The sequence below is a fragment of the Acinonyx jubatus genome, chromosome A1, assembly GCF_027475565.1.
Source record: "Acinonyx jubatus isolate Ajub_Pintada_27869175 chromosome A1, VMU_Ajub_asm_v1.0, whole genome shotgun sequence".
Taxonomy (NCBI): Eukaryota; Metazoa; Chordata; class Mammalia; order Carnivora; family Felidae; genus Acinonyx; species Acinonyx jubatus.
Window position 1 is genome coordinate 94,220,394 of NC_069380.1, and position 24,352 is coordinate 94,244,745.

Below are 24,352 nucleotides of genomic sequence, written 5' to 3' on the forward strand. Positions count from 1 at the left end.
TTAGATACCTCACTTTCCAGAAGGAGAACATTTCCATCAGGAAACTCAGCAGGTGTCACATTAAGCTTTAAGCCCTATCTGCTGACTCACCTTTGTGCCAGAGTCTTCCAAGCAAGGGAAATAATCTCCATCCAAGCAGGGGTAATAGACTGGGATGATCAGGAGGAGGTAGGGCTACTGTCACATCCTGGGGTGTCTCTTGGAACTCCCTCACCCATTCTTTTAAAAGTGTATTTGTTTTAAGAGACAGCGACAGAGCCCACGAGGGGCTTGATCCCATGAACCATGAGATCATGACCCAAGCTGAAGTCAAGAGTCCTTTGCTTTACTCACTGAGCCGCCCAGGCGCCCCACCCTTAACTCATTTTTAACAATAAATAGACAAAGGCAGTGGCCACAGCCTGAGAAGGGCATGGTGACCACGGGCTCAGAGCATGTCATTGATGAAGGTCAGGGTGAGCCCACCAGGTCAACCCCTTAGACCCACAACGGTGCTAGCTGAGAGCGAGACGCGTCTAAAGCAATCGCAGAGTGGAGAGATGATGTGTATCGGTGACCCTGAGACCAGCTGCCCCGACGACAGCCGTATTTCATGTTACTAGCCTTCCTTAAGAGGAAATTTACCCAGAAAAACAGGCCAGCCAGAATCCAGGAGGAGCTGTTCCCAGATCTTACCTTTGAAGAACGTGGATCCACGTGGCCCAGGGCTGAGCTGCCAGATCCCCCTTTTGGACAGAGGAGACCATCCCCGCAGCTTCAGAGAACATTCGTGACTCGGTGACCCGGGCCTCTCGGCCGAGGCCCTCTCTGGGAGCTGCCTTCCCCTAAAGAGAGCCAAGGTCACTCTCCCCCCAGGTCACAGCCCGCTCCCCAGAGGCAGCCCCCGTCCAGTGTGGGGTCAGAGTAATGGCCCATCTCGCTTGCAGCGAGCAGGACATCTGGGAAGGCTCATCCCAGTCCTTGGATCAATTGAGGGCTTCAATTGCCACGTCCCGGCCTTTCAACCCTTCCCTCTGCTTCTTCCACCTCTGTTACTCCCTCGCACGTGTGGGGCTTGCGAATGCTTCCCAGTGGACTTCCTGCCTGCTGATCTGTCTCAGAGCTTTTTCCCGACAGCACCAACTTCACCTCAGAGCACTTTCGCCCGCCATACTTCTGATGTACTCTCCTTGAATTATCCTAATTTGAGAGTGTCTTCTGAATCCTGCTGGGACCCTCACTGATGGGAGCAGGGACCCAGGGGAGGCCTGACTGGTAGGGGTGTCTGGCCTGTTCTACAGTTCTAAATTCCATGTTAGTATGAGCACCCAGTCTCAGATGGAAACCATATCCTTAAACCTACAGAATCAGCTTGATAAAGATATTTTGGCCTCTACGTTAATTCTGTGTTTAAATTCACGGGATTTAATCCCGTTTCATTCCTCAGGGGAAGCTACTCACTGGTTTCTCCTTCAGAAACCCTAACTCCGTCAAGCACAACTTGTACCAGGTTTGGCTCACGCAAGGATGCCTTTCAGACAGTGTGTTTGTGTGGTATGTTTGTGGGGTGTATGTGTGGTGTATGTTCGTGTGGGTAGGATGTGTGATGTGTGGTGTGTGTGGAGGCATGGGGGTTGGTCTGTGGTATACATGTAGTGTGTGTGTGTGTGTGTGTGTGTGTGTGTGTGTGTGTGTGATGTATGTGGTACGTGATGTGGGGGGCATGTAGGATGCGGGCATGGTGTGTGTTGTGTATATGGTGTGTGATGTGGAGTTGGGGAGAAGCATCTAGCAAGCCTGAGCTCCTTTCAGTAGGACAGCTGTTATCACCTCTGTTATCACCTGGGCCCTTAGAGTCCAGGCAGGTTGATTGGATCTCTTTCATTCTCAAGGTTATTTAAGCCATTGATGTATTCTGTGTCTAAAATCTCTTTTCTAAAAATTATTCTCATTACATAATTAATAAGTGAATTCATTCTCGTTCTTGAAAAAATAATTCAAACATTCCAGATAAGGCTAAAATTCCTTTTGGCTGTCACACCAGTCCCCTCCCCGGAAGACAGACCATTACCTTCCAGACCTTTTCCAAATTGGCAGTATCTATTTAAATTAAAGTTCATTTTCTTTGGCCTGGAAGTTCTACTTTTCAGAAGTTACACTACAAAAACCCATTGAATGTGCAGGAGAATGACTGAACCAGGATATGTCTCGCGGCATTGTTTATAATGGCAATAAAGCTAAACACCTTGATGGCGGTCTACATAAATTGTCGTCTATTTATACAGTGACGCTGTATGCAGTAGTGAAAACAGTGAGGTGGGTCTGTGAGTGCGGACGTGGAATTATCTTCAGGAGGCATTGTTGAGTGGAGAAGAAGTTGCAGTTACTAGAATTCTGTTTTATCAGGGCTATTTAGGAAAATGATTGCCTGATAGAGATGAACTGGGTTAGGGGCACCTGGGTGGCTCAGTTGGTTAAGCATCGGACATTGGCTTAGGTTGTGATATCACAGTGAGTTTGAGTCCCCACGTTGGGCTCTGCACTGACAGCGCAGAGCCCGCCTTGGATCAGCTGTCTCTCTCTCTCTCTCTCTCTCTCTCTCTCTCTCTCTGCCTCTCCCCTGTGCTAGCTCATGTGCACGATCTCTCAAAACATAAAACATTAGAAAACAAAAAAGAAAGGAAGAAATGACCTGGGTTAGGGACTCAGGAGCAGGGATAAGAGTAATGAGTCCTCTCCCGTGCCTTTTCTTTCCACTTTCCTTTATGACTTCTGCCTTCCCCTTTGCTCCCCATTCTTCCCTCTCTTAATCCCCTGGCTTCGTGGCTTAAAATCGGGAGCCCAATCTACCTACTCTGAACCGTTTCTGTTTACCGTCATCAACAACCAGCGCGGCCCATCCAAACTGGTAGTCAAAGTGTCAAAACAAATGGATCCACTGCCCACGCCCCAGCTCCCACCATCGGGCGAATGAATAATTGAGCAGCGGTAAGAGTGTCCGTTTTATGGAAACCTGCTTGCTTTGGCTCCTATAAAAGCCTCAAAGATAATCCAACAATTTGGCAAAGTTACAAAAAATATATATGGAGAGAAGAAACTTCAAGGGTGAGTGACATTATGAAAGTCTAGGGTTGCATTAAGGAAAATACACGCTGTGGGGCACCTGGGTGGCTCAGTAGGTTAAGTGTCTGACTCTTGGTTTTGCCTCAGGTCATGATCTCATGGTTCTTGGGTTCAAGCCCCACCTCAGTCTCTGTGGTGATGGTATGGAGCCTGCTTGGGATTCTTTCTCTCTTCCTCTCTCTGCCCCTCCCCTGCTCATGCTTTCTCTCTCTTGCTCTCAAAATAAATAAATAAACTTGAAAAAATAAACAAAAAAATTTTTTTAATTTAGATGTCCCAATTTTAATTTTAGTATATGTGCTGCCGAAGCGAGCTCTAGATGTCCCAATTTTAAAATATATCCCAGTTCTTAAAAATTTTAACAAATAGATGTCCCAGTGCTAGAGGATCTGGGAATAAAATTGCATGGAAAATGGTCACAGGAACTGGACCTTTGTAGCTGAAAGAAGAAACCCAAGGGTACATACTTACCGGGTAAATACAGGGCATCAGTTATATTTGCATTTAAGATAAACAATTAATATTTATTAAGTATAATTATGCCCCAGATATTGCATGGGACAAACTCATGCCAAAAACGTTATTCATTACTTATCTGAGATTTAAATCCATCGGGGTGTCCTGTATTTTTATTTGTTAAATCTGTCAAGCCTGCCAGGGATACATGTGCAATACTTAACTGGCAATGACTTATAAACTTGAGAGTGCATTATTCCGCATGCTTCTTTGTCTCTCTGACTCTGAAGTTATAATTGATGACCAATACTTTGAACTCAAAAAGTGTTGGATATTGTATCAAATCAAGGACACATTTCCTAATAACTGGAGTGTCCTGCACAGGAGCAGATTGTCCGAAAAATAGTGCATCTCTGAGCCAAAGATAATAGCGTATCAACATTTTAAATAGCAAAAAACTGGAAGGAACATGGAAGGTCATGGGGAAAAAAAACTGTTTTAAAACATTGAGGGCAACATCTATGCAGATTTTCCACAGGTAGACTTCTCTAGCCTCTGAGCCTTCTATCTACTTTATGATAGGACTGTTAGTAGTGTTACAACATGACTGACCATTGCCCCAACAGATCTTTAGGACTCCTTGGGGGCTCCTCGTGGACTCCAGGGTGGTCTCCTACATGTACATAATGAATAGATTTCTAAGTAGGTTGTAAAGGAAAGAAAGAAAGAGACACAGAGAGAGAGACAGAGACAGAGAGGAAAGGAAGGAAGGAAGGAAGGAAGGAAGGAAGGAAGGAAGGAAGGAAGGAAGGAAGGAAGGAAGGAAGGGAAAGAAAGGAAGGAAGGAAGGAAGGAAGGAAAGAAAGAAAGAAAGAAAGAAAGAAAGAAAGAAAGAAAGAAAGAAAGAAAGAAAGAAAAGCAGCATGCATGGAAGATCCCATCATTTGGGTAGATTTAAAAAAAATTTTTTTTTAACGTTTATTTATTTTTGGGACAGAGAGAGACAGAGCATGAACGGGGGAGGGGCAGAGAGAGAGGGAGACACAGAATCAGAAACAGGCTCCAGGCTCTGAGCTGTCAGCCCAGAGCCTGACGCGGGGCTCGAACCCACGGACCGCGAGATCGTGACCTGGCTGAAGTCGGACGCTTAACCGACTGTGCCACCCAGGCGCCCCTGGGTAGATTTTTTAAAAAAAAAGAAATATTGGGGCACCTGGGTGGCTCAGCCGGGTAAGCATCTGATTCTTGATCTCAGCTCAGGTTATGATTTCACAGTTTGTGAGTTCGAGCCTAGCATTGGGTTTTGTGCTGACAGTACAGAGCCTGCTTGGGATTCTGTCTCTCCCTCTCTCTCTGCCCCTCCCCTCCTAGCTCTCTCTCTCTCTCTCTGTCTCGCTCTCAAAATAAATAAGTAAACTTAAAAAAAAAATACAGGTAAAAACATAACTTCTTTAGGCTAAATACCTAAAAAAAAACCTTTAAGAGTATTAATTTTAGGGAAAGGGGTCAGTTATTGAGGATAGGCGAGGAAGATTTCATATTTATTTTATACCTTCATGGATCAAGTGAAAAAATAACTGTGCACTGTGAAACAGGCTGGGTCCGTACACTGTAGGAAGGCCAGGCTGGCATCCTGAGCCGCGGGTTGGGACTTGCAGTAGAAGGAGGTCTCGTCACTTTTTTTTTTTCAGTCTGACGAACGTACAGACTTGAAGAGCCCCGTGAAATAGTTGGGGTAAAACCATGGATGCCTTCGGGCTCTCTCCACCTCCCTGCCCACCTGAAAGCTCAGGCGAGAAGAAAGGGTCTCCCAGTGTGGCTGTGGCCGGCTGCACACCTTTGCCAGCGGCATCTGAGGGTAGAGGATGCTTAATGGCTGAGCCCTGGGACTGCAAATCCATAAGCACTTCTTGGCCTTGGGTGCAAGAGGGGCCCAGACAGTTCAAAAAACAGGAAAAACCCCACGTTCATATCCCCCCTCTTGATAATAGTTCAAATCACATGAAAGTGCTGTTGCATAGGCAAGAAACAACAACAACAATAACAACAACAACACAACTGGCCCCAAATCACCTGTTTTACATGGTTCAACTAATATATCTGGGCATCCCTATTAACTTTCTCCCTTGATCGGTTAGAAAAGCAAATCAAAACAACCAAAGCATGTATATTTCCAGGCTTCCAAATGTGTCCTGCCTTTTATATTACATTATTATTTAGTGCAATGATATGAATAACAGCCAAAATTGTATAACATTTTCTGTGTGCCAGGTGTTTTAAGTGCTTTATGTACATAACGGTCATTTAAACTTGTTGATAAACCCATGAGATGGTTGTGTTTATCCTGTTTTGCTGGTGAGGAGCCTGAGACACACAGAGTTTATGCTCCCTGCCTGGGCTGGTGGAGCTCCAGGTACTTGAGCAGGCAGGTCCCTGAGCCCAGGCAGGTCTGGCTCCTTATCACACTGCCTCTCCTTTGTTCTGGCCCCCGAGTTCCTGCTGTCATAAACCTGTCACCCAGCTCTGCCCAGCACAGAGTTCGTCTCTCCGGATTCCACGAGGGCACCCCTCATGCACTCCAGGATGGTTCCCCTTTTCTTTTTTTTAAATTTTATTTATTTTGAGAGAGTGAGCACAAGAGAGGGAGCGGGGGAGGGGCAGAGAGAGGGAGAGAGAGAATCCCAAGCAGGCTCCACACTATTAGTGCAGAGCCCGGTGCGGGGCTCAAACCCAAGAACCCTGAGATCCTGACCTGAGCTGAAATCCAGAGTCGGACACTTCACCGACTGAGACACCCAGGTGCCCCCCAGGATGGTCCCCTTAAAACATTTGGGGAAAGATAGGAAAAAGCAGCACTGGGGCCGGCACCCACCTCTGTGGAAGACTGGATCTGTGGAATGTCCTTTTAGCAACAGCCACCTCATTGAAAGGCACCTTTTAACTTACTAATCAAATCTTAGTATCTGTGAGTGAGGGAGTTTGGACCCCACTATGCTTCCTTCCCTGAGACTAGAAGAGCATCAGTGCTGCCTTCTTGGCCTTGGCTCATTCCTTCCCCGGGGGAATAGAAGATGCTGTGAAATTACCTGTTTGGTGAGTTTCTCCCTCCTTCCTTCTTTCTCTTGGAGAAGCTCTCTTCTCTTCCACCAGAGGCATCTCTCCATACTCACTGGTTCAGAATCTGGGCAGGGAGGAGAGTTTCCATATCACAATTTTTTAAAATCTTCATTTTATTTATTTTGTGAGAGAGAGAAAGAGAGAGAGAAAGCAGGGGAGGGGCAGAGAGAGAGAGAGAGAGACAGAATCCCAAGGAGGCTCCATGCTGTCATGGGGCTCCAACCCCAGGAACCATGAGATCATGACGTGAGCCGAAGTCAAGAGTGGGACACTTAACCTACTGAGTCATCCAGGTACCCCTCCATACCACAGTCTTTGTTGAAGTATTACAGTATGGGATTTTCTCAGCAACACATCTCAGAACATCTATTAGAATTCAATTTCTCCTTTGTTCTCAGGCCGTGCTTTGGCTTTGCCAAAACTTTCAAACGCTGATTGAATGCCTGCATTGCATATAGTCAGTATTTTAGTAGGCAGTAGCTGCCACCTTAATGTGAACATTTGTGGGGCATCTGGGTGGCTCAGTCGGTTGAATGTCCGCTCTTGATTTTGGCTCAGGTCATGATCAGAGTTGTGGGATTGAGCCACATGTCAGCCTCCACCCTGGGTGTGGAGCCTGCTTAAGTCTCTCTCTCCCTCTGCCCCTTTTCCCCGCTCATGCTGTCTCTAAAACAAAAAAACAAAATTTAAAAATAAATGTGAACATTGGAGATTTTCTATTTGAGACATGAATAATTTGATACTAGAATATTATAGACCTCCAAGCTGATTTTTTTTTATTTTTTGCTTTCCATTATTTTATTTAAATGTTTTATTGATTTTTTGAGAGAGAGAGCATAAGCAGGGGAGGGGCAGAGAAAGGGGGACAGAGGACCCAAAGCGAGCTCTGTACTGACAGCAGCGAGCCCGATGTGGGGCTCCAAGTCACGACCCATGAGATCATGACCTGAGCCGAAGTCGGACGCTCAGCCACCTGACCTACCCAGGTGCCCCCATGCTGATTTTCAAATATGTGATGGTATGATAGATTTTTTACTAATTTTTGTGACTTTTTTTTTTCTGTAGGCCATATACTTAATTTTGGAACAGAACAGACACCATATTCACTGTAGTGTGATTGAACTGTGGGCTCGCTGATAATATGAAGGAGGCTGTTTCCCTCAAAAACACTTCCCAGTTTGTTTTTTACATGAAGTAGTATGAACCTATGGAAAAGTATATTATAATGTGACTATCGCCCAGATAAAGAGGGAGAACATTATCAGCACTCTAGAAACTCCCTAGCAGGTGCTTATAATAGCAGCCACCACTAACTGAGCTATGACCTTGACCTCTCACCTCCTACATTAGTTTTGCTGAGTTTTGAACTTCGTATAAATGGCAATCATACAGGATGCAGTTTGTGGTGTCTGGCTTCTTTTTGTTAACACCGCCTTAGTTTCTTGATTCTACACATAATGGTAGATGGTTTCCACACCAAATCTTGGAGGCACGGAGGGAGGCAGGAAGGGAGGGTGGGGAAGAGCATGAGAGGGGACGTTTGTTGGGTACCATTTGACTGTAGCTACTCTGAAAGTGATCTAGTCCATGAAAAATTTTGGAAGAATATGAACAAGCTACATTAGCCAGTTCATGACTACCTTAGACCTTATTTACAGGAGAGGGTGAATTAGCTCTAAATGAAAGTCTTGTTGAGCTGACTTGTTTTGACTTGTGCCATAGGGCCGCGGACACATGGTTCTGATGCCTGTGTTCCTTAAAAGGACCCCAGGGGATTGGCCTGGCTGGGTTTTACAGTACCGCCTCTGAGTCTCCTTTGACTTAAAGTTATAGTCCTGGGCCCCAGGGTCTACTGTAAGGACATGTTTCCCTCTAGGTTTTCATCATAGTCACAGTTAATAAATGGATGACAAGGTAAGAGCGTCTTAGCCCCTTTCCATGTCACATGTCCTCTTTGTAACACTACGATGTTTTAAAGACCGGGGAGACTATGTTTGTCTTGGCCATATGTAGACTACAGAGCAAGGCTTAATGATGGAGGCAGCCATGTTTATCTTTCAGTGCCTCTGAAATCCTTTAACTTCTGTTTCTGAGGACACACCCCGGGCATTGTCTTTCATGGTCTGGGAGCCTTCATGTTGCTCATTGGTCAGGGCGGACAGGGAAGTTAGGTGGTGTTCTCAGGCTTCTGAGTGAGAAAGCTAGAATTTGAGTCTAGCTGCCTGCCTTCCAATAAGATGGCTTTTTATTGTACTTCACTGCATGGAGGAAACACAGTGATCACAATCCACCTCTTCAGTTTTTCAGGTGAGGAAAGGAGATTATAGAACTCTTCCAAAGTCCAGTGCCCCCCTTTTTTATTAGATTTTATTTTTAAGTAATCTCTACACCTGATGTGGGCATCAGACTTAACAACCCCGAGATTAAGAGTCGTATGCTCTCTGGACTGAGCCGGCCAAACACTGCAGTCCAATGCCCTTTGACTTTAACACCCTGTCTCTTGTCTCCCTCACCTCTTTGCCAATCCCAACCCAACTTTGCTATGAGCTGCTATCAACACATCAAAATGAGTGTGTGTTTTAGCTATTGACTGCACTATTCTGGACTAATAATGACTGAGTCTAAAGGTGGCACTTGTAAGCCAGAGAAGGAAGGGTGGTCACGCCTTGGTATTGTGTTGGGAAAGCTACTTTGGGACAAAAGAAATGCCACAATGTCCCTAAAATCACACCATGTAAGTTCTCTTCTACTCTGTTTTTCTTTTCTTTTCTTTTTTTTTTTTGAGGGAGGGAGGAAGGGAGGGGGGAGAGGGAGAGGGAGAGGGGGAGAGAGAGAGAGAGAGAGAGAGAGAGAGAGAGAGCGCGGAACCTGATGCAGGACTCAATCCCATGACCCTGGGATCATGACCTGAGCCCAAATCAAGAGTCAGACACTCTGGGTGACTGAGCCACCCAGGTGCCCCTCTTCTACTCCATTTCTGCACAGATTTTTGTCTTCACACTATTCTTTCAAAAATTATTCATTGAGCACCTACTATGTGCCAGGCAGTACTCTAGGGGCTCACGACACGTCCGTGAACAAAACAGACAAAAGGCTCTGCTCTTCTGAGGCTTATGTTCTAGCAGGGGGTGATACAGAACAAACAGTAGACATGATAAATAATAAATGGGGAAATTAAATAGTCTGTTAGACAATGATAAATGATACCAAAGAAACAGAGCAGGGTAAGAGAGATTGGGAATGCCCAGGGGCAGGTCACTGAAGGTTGAAATGAGTGTTCAGGGTAGACTCACAAAAAAGATGGCATTTGAATAAAGATTTGTAGGCAATAAGGGAATAAGTCATTCACATATTCGAAAGAAGAGCAGTCCACAAAGAGGGACGAGCCAAGGCAAAGACCTAATGTGGGATCATGCCTGGAATATTCAAAGTAAAGAACAAGACCAGTGGAGGAGGCGGGGAACAATAAAAGGTGAAGTCAGAGAAGTAACCAGGTGTCGGGCCATGTAGTGGCTTGTTGGTCATTGTTTAGACTCTAGCTTTCCCTCTGATTGAAATGGGGAGGTGTTGCAGGGCTTTAACCAGAGGAGAGATGGGATATGACTGATATTTTAACTAACCATGTTGGTTGCACTGTTGCTAACAGACAGTAGGGAGGCAGGAGCTGGCGGGGGGGGGGGGGGGAAGGAGACCAGTTAGGAGGCAATTCCAATAGCCAAGGGATGGTAATAGCTTGAAACGGTGGAGAGAAGTGGTCACAGTCTGGATACAGGACCTCCCGATATAATGGATATAAAATGTAAGAGAGGGCAAGAAGGACTGCAGTGTTTTTGGTGTAAGCATTTTCAAGATTGGAGTTTACCATCAACTGAGGTGGGAGAGACTACACGAGCACTACTGGGCACGTTAAGTACAAGCTACCTCCTAGACATCTAAAGCAGAGATGTTGAGTCTGGAGTTTGGACAAGAGTTGTGGATGGGGATAAATTCTGGGAGCTCTTTCCCACGTAGAGATGGTAATTTAAAGCTTTGCGACTAGAAACTGGACAAGGTAACAAGGGGAGATGGAGAAGAATTCAAGGTCTAAGCTTCGAGCTCCAAACATTAAACGCAAAGAAGAAGAGGAGAAGGAACCAAGAAAGGAGATACAGAAGGGGAGTCGGGGAGGTAGTTGGGGGGAGGGGGAAATATAGTCTTTTGGAAACCAAGTCAATTACGGATATGCATCGGATGCTGCTGATGGGTCAAGCAATATGGGGACTGGGGATTGGAAATTGGATTTGGTCCTGAGATGGCCCAAGGGTGACCTTGACAAGAACATTTTGTGGTAGGGGTGAAAACCTGGTTGGGGTGAGTTTAAGAGACACTTTGAGAAGATGTAGATAAAACAATAAGTATAAACAACTTTCAACTACTTTTTTTTTTTTTTTTTTTATGAAGGACAGAAAACAAATGGGCCGTTGGTGAATTATGGTGAAGAGAGATATCTTTTTAAGAAGGGAGAAATACCAGCATACTGACACAACGACTGACATTGTTGGTGCAGGGGGACGGGGGTGGGACTTCTGGGAGCATCATGGTAGGTGGGACTAGAGTCCAGCATTAGAGCAGCGGGACTGGCTTTGGAATGGGGCATAGATGGCCCATGTATGGCAGCGGTGGGAAGACAGAGGGCCTCTGCATGGAGGCCCGGCTGGACGATGAGAGGGGTGGGGTCTGTGCAGCTCTCCCTTTGCATCGTTTTGTTGTTCACAGAAGGAAGGAGGTCACTGACCGAAAACAAAGATGTTGGAGAAGAGGTTGAAGGTTGAGACGAGAGGAGAAGGTATGAAATAGACACCTGTGAGGGAAGGGAGGGACACGAATGGGTTAGGGAAGCATGGCACAAGTGCCTCCTTGATGTTCACGGTCCTGGGTTTGAAATGACACCTGTCAGCGTGATTGTGTGTTTTTCCCTAGGGATCTTCAGCTGTGTACATGAAAGGTGGAGAACTGGATCTTTTGTCCTCCGGAGAAAATTTTAAATGCAGCAATGTAAATGTTTCGAGAATGAACGATTCACTTCAAACTTTTATGCCTGCCTGTTTGCCTTGCATCATCTTCCCCTACCCCCACGCCTTTCCCTCCCTCGCGCTCTCCCTTCCTTCATCCCTCCCTTCTTTCCAAAAGCACTTGTGAGTGTCTCCTAGGTAGCTAATACAGTTGGCCCTTGAACTCACAGTGTGAGTCCACTTAACACGCGGGTGTTTTTCAATAAATATATTGGGAAATTTGGGGGAGATTTTGCCACAATTTGAAAAAACTCCCAGGTGAAGCACATAGCCTAGAAATACTCTAAAAAGTAACACAAAATTGGGAATTATTGTTAAGATCTCAGTATATAATACGTATCACATGCAAGATATATATTGATCCATGCTTTATGTTATCTATAAGGCTTTTGGTCAGTTGACAGCTATTAGTAAAGTTTTGGGGGAGTCAGGATTTCTATGTGAATTTTCACCTGCATCGGGCCAGGGCTTGGCATCCCAACGCTGTGCTGTTCAAGGGTCAGCTGTAGTCCCATCTGAAACTGATTAAAAAAAAACAAACCCACATTTCTTCAGTAAACCTTATTGAGCATTTTCTAAGTGCCAGGAGCTCTGTAAGGTACCGTGAAGATCCAAAAAAAGGAAAGAAAACCCTAGGAGCTCATCGAATGGTGAAGATGGCCCATGTTCCATGGTAATTACAGTGTCAGATGGAAATCTGTAAGCCTCAGTTCGAAAATAGAGCGTTGTGAGAATTTACAGAAGGAGAGCTTATTTCTAGCTGGAAAGAAGAGATCCCTGATGATGTGACAGATTGTATCTTCCAAGGGTGGCCACACAATCTCTCCCATCCCACCTGGTCTTTTATCAGGAGACTTTGTTACTCTTCCCATTCAGAGTGGAAGTTGGTGTGTTCTTCTCTTCAATGGGCTTGTCACTCATTTGGGCCCAGCAGAAATGGCACCGTGTAACTTCGGAGGCTAGCCCAGAAAATGAGATTGAGTTCCCACCCTGTTGGCTGGGATATCATGGAAAAAGTCCTGAGCCAACACGTGAGAAGTCCAGTTGCCCTGAGGCTGCGAGAAAGCCCAGGCCACATGGAAAGCCTACTTGTGTATGCTCTGGTTGACATTCCCAGCTGAGGTCCTGGCTGACAGTCAGCATTCTCGGTGGACGTGTGAGGGAAGGCACCTTCACACGATTCTCGCCCCCATGACCATGGCTTCCCAGCTTGGGCATCATCAGACATCCCGGAGCAGAGTCAAGCCGTCCTCACTACACTCCAAATTCCCGACCCACGGAATTTGGGAACATTAGAAAATGGTTGTTTTACACCACTGAGTCTAAGAGGGGCTTGCCAGGTTGCAGTAGTTATCAGAACAGAAGATTTCTTGAAAGAGGGAATATGTCAATGTTTAGGTGTGAAGACAGCGTGATACTAAATGAGGGTGGTGATTTTATTGTGCAGGGAACCTGTTGAATTTCCCTTTCACGTTTGATGTTCTGGCTGTTGAACAGTCTTGTGGAAGTATCTCTAGATATTTATTTATCTGATTCCAGGACATTTCGAAGGTTTTGGAAAGCGGTTCTTCCTTGCTATTTCATTCTGTGATGACCCCGTACCATCAAATACACTTTAGCAGAACCGAGTCTTGAAGAGAGTTAACTTCCTTCCTTCCTTCCCTCCCTCCTTCCCTCCTTCCTTCCTTCCTTTCTTCCTTCCTTCCTTCCTTCCTTCCTTCCTTCCTTCCTTCCTTCCTTCCTTCCTTCCTTCCTGTTTTAATATTGTATTTTTGAGACAGAGACAGAGAGCAAGTGGAGCAAGGGGCAGAGAGAGGGAGACCCAGAATCCAAAGCAGTCTCCAGGCCCGAGCTGTCCGATGCAGGGCTCGAACTCAGGACCCGTGAGATCATGACCTGAGCTGAAGTCAGACGCTTAACCAACTGAGCCACCCAAGCGCCCTCAGAGTTAACTTTCATACAAAAAGTTGACAACTGGGGTGCCTGGGTGGCTCGGTCCGTTGAGCGTCCCACTTCGGCTCAGGTCATGATCTCGCAGTCTGTGAGTTCGAGCCCTGTGTCAGGCTCTGTGCTGGCAGCTCAGAGCGTGGAGCCTACTTCAGATTCTGTGTCTCCCTCTCTCTCTGCCCCTCCCCCGCTCATGCTCTATGTCTCTCTCTCTCTCTGCCAAAAATAAACATTTTAAAAAAAGTTTAAAAAAACAAAAAGTTGACAACTTCCTTAGCAGAGTTACTAGTACATTTCTTATAAAACTAATAGCACTAAACAGTACTCTTTACGTGGCCACACAAAAAATTTTTTAGAACACACACACACACACACACACATATAGTGTAATTTAGTTTGAAACTAATTTTTGTCATAACCGTAATATTTTTATTTTGATCTTTTAAACTTTTATGGACTTGGCAAAGGAAGAAAAAAGGAGACTTTTTCAAGAATGGTGGTTGTAGACTTATTAGCGGGTCTTTTACCTGACTTGCCTGCCTTTTGTTCCGCAGTAGATTCCTAGGTGACCAAACGGTTTGATTTTCTTGATCGTCACTCTTCTGTCCGCCTTCCTCTGGCTGCAGCGATCTGTTAGGGTGTTTTCTTTGCAAGTTGCTGGGACTAACCCTGGCCAACTCAAAGAACAGGTTGTTCGTGTCTACACATTGACGGGGTTCTAATAGTCCCTCTTTCAAGAAATCTTCTGTCCTGATAACTATGGTGACCTGGCAAGCCCCTCTTAGACTCAGTGGTGTAAAACAACCCCTAAGAGGGCATGGATGGGATTTCCTACAAGGGTGTGGGAGAATTTCCAGAATCAAAAGGAAGGCTGAGAAACCAGGCAGGGCAGGCAGAGGAGTAAGGAACTGTCGGAAGACTGGAGGCAGGGAGTCCTCTTCTGAGCCTCCACTGCAGGCTGATGGGCACCAACCCTTCTTAGGTACCATAACCTTCTGCTCAATCTCCGATTTCTGTGCAGGGTGCCCGTGCCCAGGGAGGGTGGATTCCTTGATGAAGCTCCCTTCTTGTCTGGATCCAGAGGGAGGAGTTTCCCAAGGTAAATCTCTACCTTTTAGCATCAAAAGGGAAATGCAAGTGAAACGGCACAGAGACCGGGTGCCCGCTCCATCACTGGTTTCTGGAGGCATCTAAATGGCCAGGAGTAGACTGGACCTCCTAGGCCTTGAGTACATTCATTTGATCCAAGTGCTTCTGTTAACTAGCAATATACTTTATTTCAAAAATCATCTCCCAGTGCCTACATTTTGAAAAGAGTTAATACCTTTTAAAACAGTTTCATATTCATTAGCTCCTTCTTTACTTAAAAACTTGATGAGGTGGAAAGAACTAGAATTAACATTCCCTCCTGCGAGATGAAAACCAGAGGCAGTGGATATTTAAGGCACTTGTCCCAGGTCACCCTGAGGCCTCAAAAGCATAATCAAGGCTCCGGCTGAGTTTGACTTTCATCCCTCAGTTCTTCCTCTGTTTTTTCACGAAGCTGTTTCCCGAGGTACAGCTACTACACCTCCTTCCCCCCCATTCACAAAACTCTCAGTGCTCATTAGGAAGCTGCACCACGGAAAGAGAAGTGCTCTAGAAGGGTAAGATGCAAATCTTGACTTCACCACCTACAGTAATCTCTCTTCCCTGAGCCCTGGTGACTCTCCCCTCCAGGGGCTAATAAAAGAATAAAATGGAGAGATCCATATTATGGGGTGGGGGGGAGTTATAAAGCAAAGTGTCATGTAATTGGGGAGTGTTATTATTCTACTGATTCATGCTCTAAATTCTCTTTCTAAGGGTAGACATCGAGCGACATTATCACTGACTATTATACCGCGTGCTAGTTCAGCATGTGAGTATTATCAATGCAAAGGGGGTTCCCCATGCGATATCAGTGTAGATGGAAACAGTGCCTCCAGTCCCTCAGGCCTGAATCACATCGTCTGCAGTTTGTTTTTCCTTCTACCTGTTAAGCATGCAGTAGTAAAGATGTTCGATTTCCAAAGAATAATTAAGCCAAGGACGCGGTGTCCCATCTTTGATGAAATGCAGATTTCACATTAAATTCGGATCCTTCGTTTTTAAAGGTTGAATAGAATAGCGTCTAAAAAAAGAATTCCCCCTGGTTAAATTTAGGCTGCTGGAAAAAAAAAAAAAAGAGAAATTTAATGTAAGATTATTCTTGGTACAGAAACATTTTCGCTTGGCTGTGAAATGGATACATTTAAAAATGGCTGCAGGCTCTTGCCTTTGGAATTGTGTGGGGGATGATCCAACAAATGTGAATAGGCCTGTTCGAGTCGGTCACACTGCTTCCCTGCCCCTAATGAAGGGTTTCTCGTGTTAGTGCCAAGTAATGGTGTCTGCTTGCAGGTGTGCTCGCCCTGCGTTAGTGGGTCCAGCAGAGCTGGTGGTAATCTTACACCCAGTGGCCTCTCCATGCGGGCTGGGCTCACCCCAGTTCCTGGACAGGTAGGACGCTGGTTTTGCCAATTTCAAATTATGAGCCTTATCTAGACACGCCTAGGCACAGAAGTACTATGTGGCACCTCCCGCTGCTTCAAGAGACATACCAACCTTTACTCTGTTGCAGAGAGTAAATCTTATACACACACACACACACACACACACACACGTACATATGTATATATATAATTATGCATATCATTATAGCAATAGATGACACTGAACTGTTACTGTGTAGCAGTTACTAGGTTGATAACTTTACACATTTTTATTTTTGCAATTAGTTAACTTATTTATTTATGGCTTATTTTATTTTATTTTGAGAGAGAGAGAGCGCGCACACACACAAGCGGGGGAGAGGGACAGAGGGGAAGAAAGAGAATCTCGAGCGGGCTCCACGCTGAGTACAGAGCCCAACGTGGGGACCCATCCCACGACCCTGGGATCGTGACCTGAGCCGAAATCAAGGGTCAGACTCTCAAGCGGCTGAGCCGCCCAGGCGTCCCCTGCGCATTGTTTTTAAATTCATGCTGTGAACACAGAAGTTCCTGAAGAACATAAAATGACTCACTGGGGCCATGAAATAGTCCAGCCATTTGCTCTACAGAAGCATGTTCGTCACCGGCTGGGAAAGGACAAAAGAAAAGAACATTGTGCATCTTTCCTCGAAATCTAGAGAGTTTTGCTTTCTTGCTGCTTTACCAAAGAAAGAGCTCTAAACGAAAAAAGAGGGAATGTTCTTTCTCATCCCGTCCCATTGCATTCTATCTCCCAGACTGAAGGAAGGCAGCAAACACGCTGGCAAGCCCCCCACCCCCACCCCATGCCTCTAACTCACGTGCTCTAATAGACTCAAAAGAAGAAAAGTCATCGTACAGGAGAGCATCTCTCTCCCCAACCCACCCAACCCAGCTCCTACCAGGCAGAGCTGTTGGCATCTGACCATCAGGCAGGCTGCCCTTTGATCGGGACTCTTTCATTCGGCCACTTGCGAAGGCTGCTCACACAGTCGGCCTCAGAGGACCTTGCTGGGTGGGGATCGGGAGGCCATAAAGTGATTCGGTTGCTTTTCCTGCTGTGGGCTCTGGGGCCTCAGTCATGAATGATGACTGTTGTTGGAAGAGTGGCTGAGTTATTATAATAATACCTGTCCTTCCACCCTGCAGGGATGTCGTCAGTGTGAGATGACATAAAGGATATGAAAGTCCTTTGAAAAGTATAAAAGACGTAAGTCCAAAGAATAAAAGAACAAAAAAGCATTATGATTCCAATGATGTCAGAGCCTTCCACCCCAGGACAATTGGAATGTTCAATGACAAGCCAAGTTTTCTCTGTAGGCCCCAGGGTTTTCACCCAAGTTTTTAACAGATTTGTCTCAAACTAACCACGCTCTTAGGGAAAAAAGAAGAATGGAAAAGAACAGTGAGCTCCCCGTCTTGGGTCAGATCCTGCTGTAAATGTTCTCTCTCACACACACGTGCATGGACAGACCCAAACCTACGTGTGCGCAGGACATACACCGGCGAAATATAAAAAGGTTGTGTAAATACTGAGAGAGAGGGGAAAAGTGTAATCCAGATGTAGCTGGAACCTCTCTGCTCTTATAGATCTGAGTCAGATTACCCGGGTCTCTGAGCACCCCAAGTCTCTGCAAGATTTCTACAAGTTCCCCAGGTTTCTGATGGTTACACAAGTTTTTCTCATTTCTGTCTTGGGGTTTCTGCGGCCGACAGGCAGACTCGTTACCGTGTGACCTAGAGAGACAGCACAGAGAAACTCAGCCTCTCTGATCCCTGCAGTCCCCATTTTCCATCCCAAACATGAGGTCGATCATGTAGGATTTGGGGGAGCGTGCACTGGGTGTGCAGGTGGGACTCCGTTTGTTCGGCAACATCCGTTCCGGACACATCTTGAGTGACCGCTCCTTTCCAGGAGAGATTGAGAGCCTCTTTCCAAAAGCTGACTCTTCTCCCTGACCCTTCTCGTTTCCCACATCCCTCGTCCCTTACCATTAAGGGAGCCAAAGAACAGATTTCATTTCCTTGTCTCAAGCAGGGCAGCGTCCTTCCACCACCCCCAATTCCCTGGGCGAGGTTCCTCCTCTTCCAGAAGGTACTCTTTCAAATAATGAAGAGGGTTTCCAACTGGATCCAGAGAAAAATTGTCTTCACTTCCTGACAAAAGTGTGAGAAGTTTACATATTCCTTAAAAATTCCACAGCCTCTCAGGGCCGAACACTGATAACCGAATCATGTTCAATGTGTTTTGACTATGACGCTAAATAGGTGGCTTAGCGAAATCTTTCGGTTAGATGCAATTGTGTGGGAGAGCTAACGGAGCTAGACTCATTCCATGTTGCTCTGTTATTCTGTTGAGAGAAAGACGGGGGAGAAAAAAAGCTTTATTTCTGTCAGTGGAAGAAATGATGAGCTGTCTAAAAATAACATAAGGAGAACACCCACTACTCCTGTCCCTTCTCAGATGTCACATCGCATTGATCTTGGTGAGCCGGGAAGTCACTTAGTGCATCCTTTAAAAAGTCCTACTGTCCAGGGAGAGAAGGACACCTTCTTTCACTTCCAATCAGCCAACCCATCACTCCTTTCCTCCATTGGTAGGGTTGCGGAGGAATGTAAAAGGTATGAGTCATGTTCCGAAAATCCAAACACACATGCAGAGCATATAAAATGAACCGCGAAGAGAGTAGGAATTAGAGACACAATGCGGCCCTTTGTGAAACATGGCAACATCCCTGGGGACCGAGGTTTCTGAGTGTTGTTGAGCCGAGGGTAATGACAGGGTTCAGGGTTTGCCAGAGAGTGCGTGATAACACGGAGATGTTTAGGAAAAGTGCAGTGAGCCTTTAATCAAGCCTCACAGGGGCTCGCCAATGGTGCCCATTCTGTCAGTTGTTTATGCGACGGGTGGGCCGCAGTCAGAACGTTGCCCTTTTTCGCTATGAGAGTTTATGGAGCGTTTACCTAATTTTTTTTTTTCTCCTTGAGGGAAACATTTGCAAAATGTTAATTACACAGGTTCTGGATTTACCGTTCCTGAAAGATGAATTCTGGAACATTACTTTTACCTGTGGCCACCTCTCTTAACTGGGAACTTGAGTTTCACTGACTTGGGATGTCACCCTGAGGGGATGTCTGTGACTCCGGAGGAATCCCTTGGGATCTACCACATCTTGGAGTTGGGGGAGGTATTATTCTGGGCTGCAGGTTATGGCTGTTAGATGGATAACACATCAGGAGGATCGCAGCCACGCACAAATGGAGGGATTTTGACTTGCTATGCCTTCCATGTAACAGTTACTACGTTTGTGGGTTTTTTTTTTTTTTTTTGTAGATAATTGTTCAATCATAGAGTGTTATGGTGGAGTCTTTGATCTCATTCCCCACAGTTAACTGTAAAACTTTTGTATGAGCTCCCGTATTCCTGGATTACAAAATGGCAGCAGCAGACAATTCTTACTGTCATGGATAATTGCCAGAGAGAGGGGAAATAGGATAGAGGGCTGGGATAAAGAATGAAAGTAAACACTTAAGGGGAACATAGTGCTTTAGAGGAAGGCACAGCACTGTAATAGTGTAATGATTCCAATCCCAGATTCATGGTGATTTAATGAAATAAGCAGCATGCGTTGGCCCTAAACATATGTTGACAGAGGCACATTGAGTATCAGAGATTTCTATTGTAAAGTAGTGATTTTTGTGTCCAAGATGTCATTATCTTCCAAAGATATGCACTCCTTTGAGGTCTGAAAATACAGGTAGTTTCCTTTTAATGGTTCTTGAGCTTTGCACTCATTGTTTTCTCTTGGAAGACGCTTGTGATTTCCATGCACAGACACTGTCATAGGATCTGCATTTTAGCGATCAGCAGCCCAAGACTATTCGATAGAAAGGCTGGAGGAGAATGAGAAGGCTTCTTATTCTGGCTGTCATAGATGATCGTTGGGTTTATAAAGGCCTTCAGATAGAATGACAAGGAGAATTCAAAACCCAATGCTTTGATTAGAACTAATTAGAACTAACCCCTGCTCTCTTCTTCATTTGCCAGGTAGCATACCTTACCTTAATTTCTGGGGGAGGGGTGGAGAAAACTCTGCCCAAACAGGATGTACAGCTGTTGATCTGGAACCATGTCGTACAACAGAACTAAAGGAAGGGGTTGGACGCACTGCCTTATCCTGAAACACGTCTCCAGGACTGGTCCCATGGTTTTTACCACGGATGGCAGAGAAAGGCAGAGCAAGAACAAAATTGTGTTAATGTGGCCACCAATGCCATCCTAACTGTCAGTATCTGCCAAAGCTGGGATATCACTTAACCCACCTAATATTTTTCTTTAATTTTTTTTAATGTTTATTTATTTTGAGAGAGAGAGAGAGAGAGCACAGGCAGGAGAGGGGCAGAGAGAGAGGGAGACACAGAATGCGAAGCAGGCTCCAGGCTCTGGGCCGTCACCACAGAGCCCAACGCGGGACTTGAACTCATGAGCCGGGAGATCATGACCTGGGCCGAAGACTGAGCCTCCCAGTTGTCCCTTAACCACCTAATATTTTATCCCACTGCCATGACTTGAAATTCAGGGCCCTTTTCCACACAGGACTAGGAATCCCTCTCTGATTTCGCTCTCAAGAGAATGATCCCCTCATCTTATATTTGTCTGTTGCTTCCTCCCAAATGTCATCTTTGGTCCATACTTCCAGGGTTGGGCCTTGGCTTTCACGCACTACAGGGTATTTGGTGTTTTAAATTATACCTGCAATTCTCATGGCAGACCTAGGAAATCATTACAGAATGAAGGGAGTCAGCAGCTCTGATTTAATATTTTTCTGTCCCTAGGTCTTAAATCCTTCTGCTTTGTCCAAGTCTTCATTTACCCCAACACTAGGATAAGATTTCAGAGAATACTTTTCCTCATGAAATTCTCCATGTTTTTTTGACTGAAAGAAAAGATTCATTCACCACAGAATTCATCCAAATTTGAAGAAGGGGGTTAGAAAGTTCAGATGTTATTCCAAATGGATATTAAAAAAAAAAAAAAAAAGCCAATCTATCAGTAATGAAGGTAATATAGAGCTAAATAGAAAACAAAACGGTTCCCTTCTGGAAAAACAAAATTCACAAGATTTTTTTTTTTTCCTTGGATATCAGCCTTTTCAAGATTTGGAGTTCCTAGTCATTGAAAAGCTTTGCTCATTTTCTATCATGGTAACGTATATAGATAGTACAGTAGCTAATTGCAATTACCCTAGATAAAGACCAAAAGAAAAAGAAAAAAGGCAAAAAGATTTTCTTCCCCCATTTCTTAGTTTGTGCACATTCCATTCCAGATGGGGCCCATTATGTGATGTTGTATTTCAAAAGGGAAACATGTCTTAAAGTTGCTGAAAAAATGTCCATTAAGGAAATAAGAGCCGCTGCAGGAAAGACACGTGTTATCTATTTCTTCAATTAGTCGCAAAATCCTGGTAGTATTCCTGGAGAACCGTGGGGGTTCTAATTGAAATATTCGAATCCCCACTCCTCCCCAACCCACCAATGCTATTGTGAAAAGGGAGAAAGAATCATAGGATTCAATTCTGGGGGAAAAACCATTTCTGATTTTGTAGCTAAGAGAATAGAGTTGCGCAATTTTGCTTCATGTGTCGTTTATTAAAAGTTTTTCTCAGTAGGACCGCAAGCAATTATGTGAAGCAGCTGGGTTACAGAAGGACCGATCACATGTTATTACACGCAGAGGAATCATGGATTATAGAGAGATGAACAATGTAATTATGCTCACGGAGTGTCACTTATTAATTTTTTAAGGTGAGATTTGCAATAATTTCATAATAGCTATAAAAATCAGAGCAAATGCCTGGGTTGCTAAGGGTCTCCAAGATTTAAAATTGGTACATGGATTTCATTTTGTTAAAATGTGGTAGAGGGCATGATCGTTTTCAGCGCTGCAAGGGGAATGAAATCCTACAAATGCTGAGGCCAAGATCTAAAACTTTTAATCAAAAATCCTCGTTTCATTAACTTTCTTTTGTCACAACGCTAGTCCCTTCCTGGGTTACTGTAGTGATGGACTCATATAGGATAACCCACAACTGTCTTTCATTTCCTCGGAGTAATTATGCAAAGTGAAAAGCCGCCTGAGTCCCCAAGTCAATTAACACCTTTTCCGGCTCCACTACCCTAATTATTTGAGAAGCCTCACCTTTAAGAAGCCCGACAATCGCTCAAAACTCAGGGCCACCTTGGCCTTTTGGGGGCCCTGCTCTAAACCGTTTAAAATACTTTTTCTCAATTATTCTTTCCATTGCCTCCTCCACCCTCTTGTTTCTAGTTTCTTCTTAGCATTATTGCTAATTAGGTTCGCTTTTTTCAAACAGGCGGAGGACAGTCTGTGTTGCCAGGTAAGTAGGTGGTATTTGCAGTGACCAATTAAAATGAGCTTTGCTGAATGGGAGGGAGGGAGGAAGGAAGGAAGGAAGGAAGGAAGGAAGGAAGGAAGGAAGGAAGGAAGGAAGGAAGGAAGGAAGGAAGGAAGGAAGGAAGGAAGGAAGGAAGGAAAAGAAAGAAAGAAAGAGAAAGAAAGAAAGAAAGAAAGAAAGAAAGAAAGAAAGAAAGAAAGAAAGAAAGAAAGAAAGAAAGAAAGAAAAGAAAGAAAAAAGAAAGGAAGAAAGAAAACTAATAACAATAGTAAAGCAACAACAACAACAGATAAGGGTAAAAAAACTGAGGTGACAAGAGAAGTTAACCTGCAGTAGTAAGCTGTGAGGTGACTTGAAAATCCTGCAGCTGTAGGTGAGTGGGTGGCCTGAGCAGTGGCTTTTGGCCAACTCACATAAAAAAAACACACACACACACACAAAAACAAAAACACAACAAAACAGAAAAACAACAAAGGAATACAGAATCATCATCTCAAATCTGATAATTTTTTAAATTTCCCAGCTGCTACCTAGCTTTAATTTTTACCTTTGAGTATTTTCCTCCGAATGGTAATAACTTCATTTTTTTTAGCTTCCCAATGGAATTGATACTCACTGTTAAAATGTGAAATTGAGTAAAAATCTCCAAAAATCCCCAGTGAAAAATTCTGCTAACACTGAGTGTCTGTGCTCTTTCCAGCACTTTCCATCTGACACATAAATATGAATGATAGATACAAATATATATAATTATATGTATACATAAATTTATGTATATATAAGTATACATATATGCATTTTTATTAAAAATTCACTTGTTCATAACATTATATATTGAGCATCTATGATGTTCCAGGCAGTGGGATACCGTGGTGACCAAAAACCGACACAGTCCCTCTTCTCGGGGAGCCTAACAGCCTAGTGCAGGAGAGAGAGATCAATTAAAGAATCCTGTAACATTACAAATGTGGCAATGCCATCCATGAAGGAGAGTACGTATTATAAGACTTTATGCTGGGGACAAGGGCTTAATCCAAGATGCCAGGGAAGGTTTTCTGGAAGAACTGATGACACTGAATTGAGATTTTCAGGAAGAAGATAGATGGTGTCTTGAAAAGATAGGGATGTCAAGGAGCAAGGATTTCCTTTCCCCTTTGGGGTCCATCTAGCTGGACTAAGAATCAGACTGATAGGAGACGAGTTGACAGAAAATCAAATTTGGTTTCGTACATAAGGGGGGGTTTACACAGACACAAAATTCCATGAGGCTTAGAGGCCATCCTGAGCCAAGGAGAGGGGTGAGGTCTGAGGATACATCAGCAAGAATGTGAGAGGAGATGCTTGCAAAATAAAGGTTGCCTTATGAAGCAGGTAGTCTCTCAGGTAGAGAGGAATCTTTTGTTGATAGTTGTCTTCCTGGTATAAGCTCTCCTTTCTCGTGTAAATTTAGGCCTTGGGGGTGGGGGGGGGTGCAGGGGGGAGCGGTAAAGAGCCCTTCTTGAATCCCCTGGGCTCTAATTGCCTTTAACTCAAAACTGTGTTCGATGCAGGAGTGGCCTGCCCTTGGCCTCTACAGGCGTGAGGAGAAAAGAGGGTCCAGGACAGCTGAGCTTTTTAGGTAGAGGAAGCTGCTTGGTAAAAGGCTTCATGATAGGAGGAGGTACATGCATTTGAGAAAAATAAGGCTAACATCCAGAGAGTAAATCTGTCACCATGGGAGACAAGCTCAGAG

The 24,352-nt window shown here is 44.7% G+C and overlaps 1 long non-coding RNA gene across 2 annotated transcripts in view; it reads left to right on the forward strand.

Annotated features, from left to right (window-relative positions):
* LOC113604529 (uncharacterized) overlaps positions 1 to 13,560 on the forward strand; it is a 32,602-nt gene extending 19,042 nt beyond the window's left edge. The window contains exons 4-5 of one of the 2 annotated variants that reach the window (XR_008297319.1): positions 11,431 to 11,500; positions 11,635 to 13,560. This is a non-coding gene — a long non-coding RNA (uncharacterized LOC113604529). Of the gene's footprint in view, positions 1 to 11,430 lie in introns of both variants that reach the window. The other variant, XR_008297318.1, reaches the window with a different exon arrangement.
* The last annotated feature ends 10,792 nt before the right edge of the window (positions 13,561 to 24,352 follow it).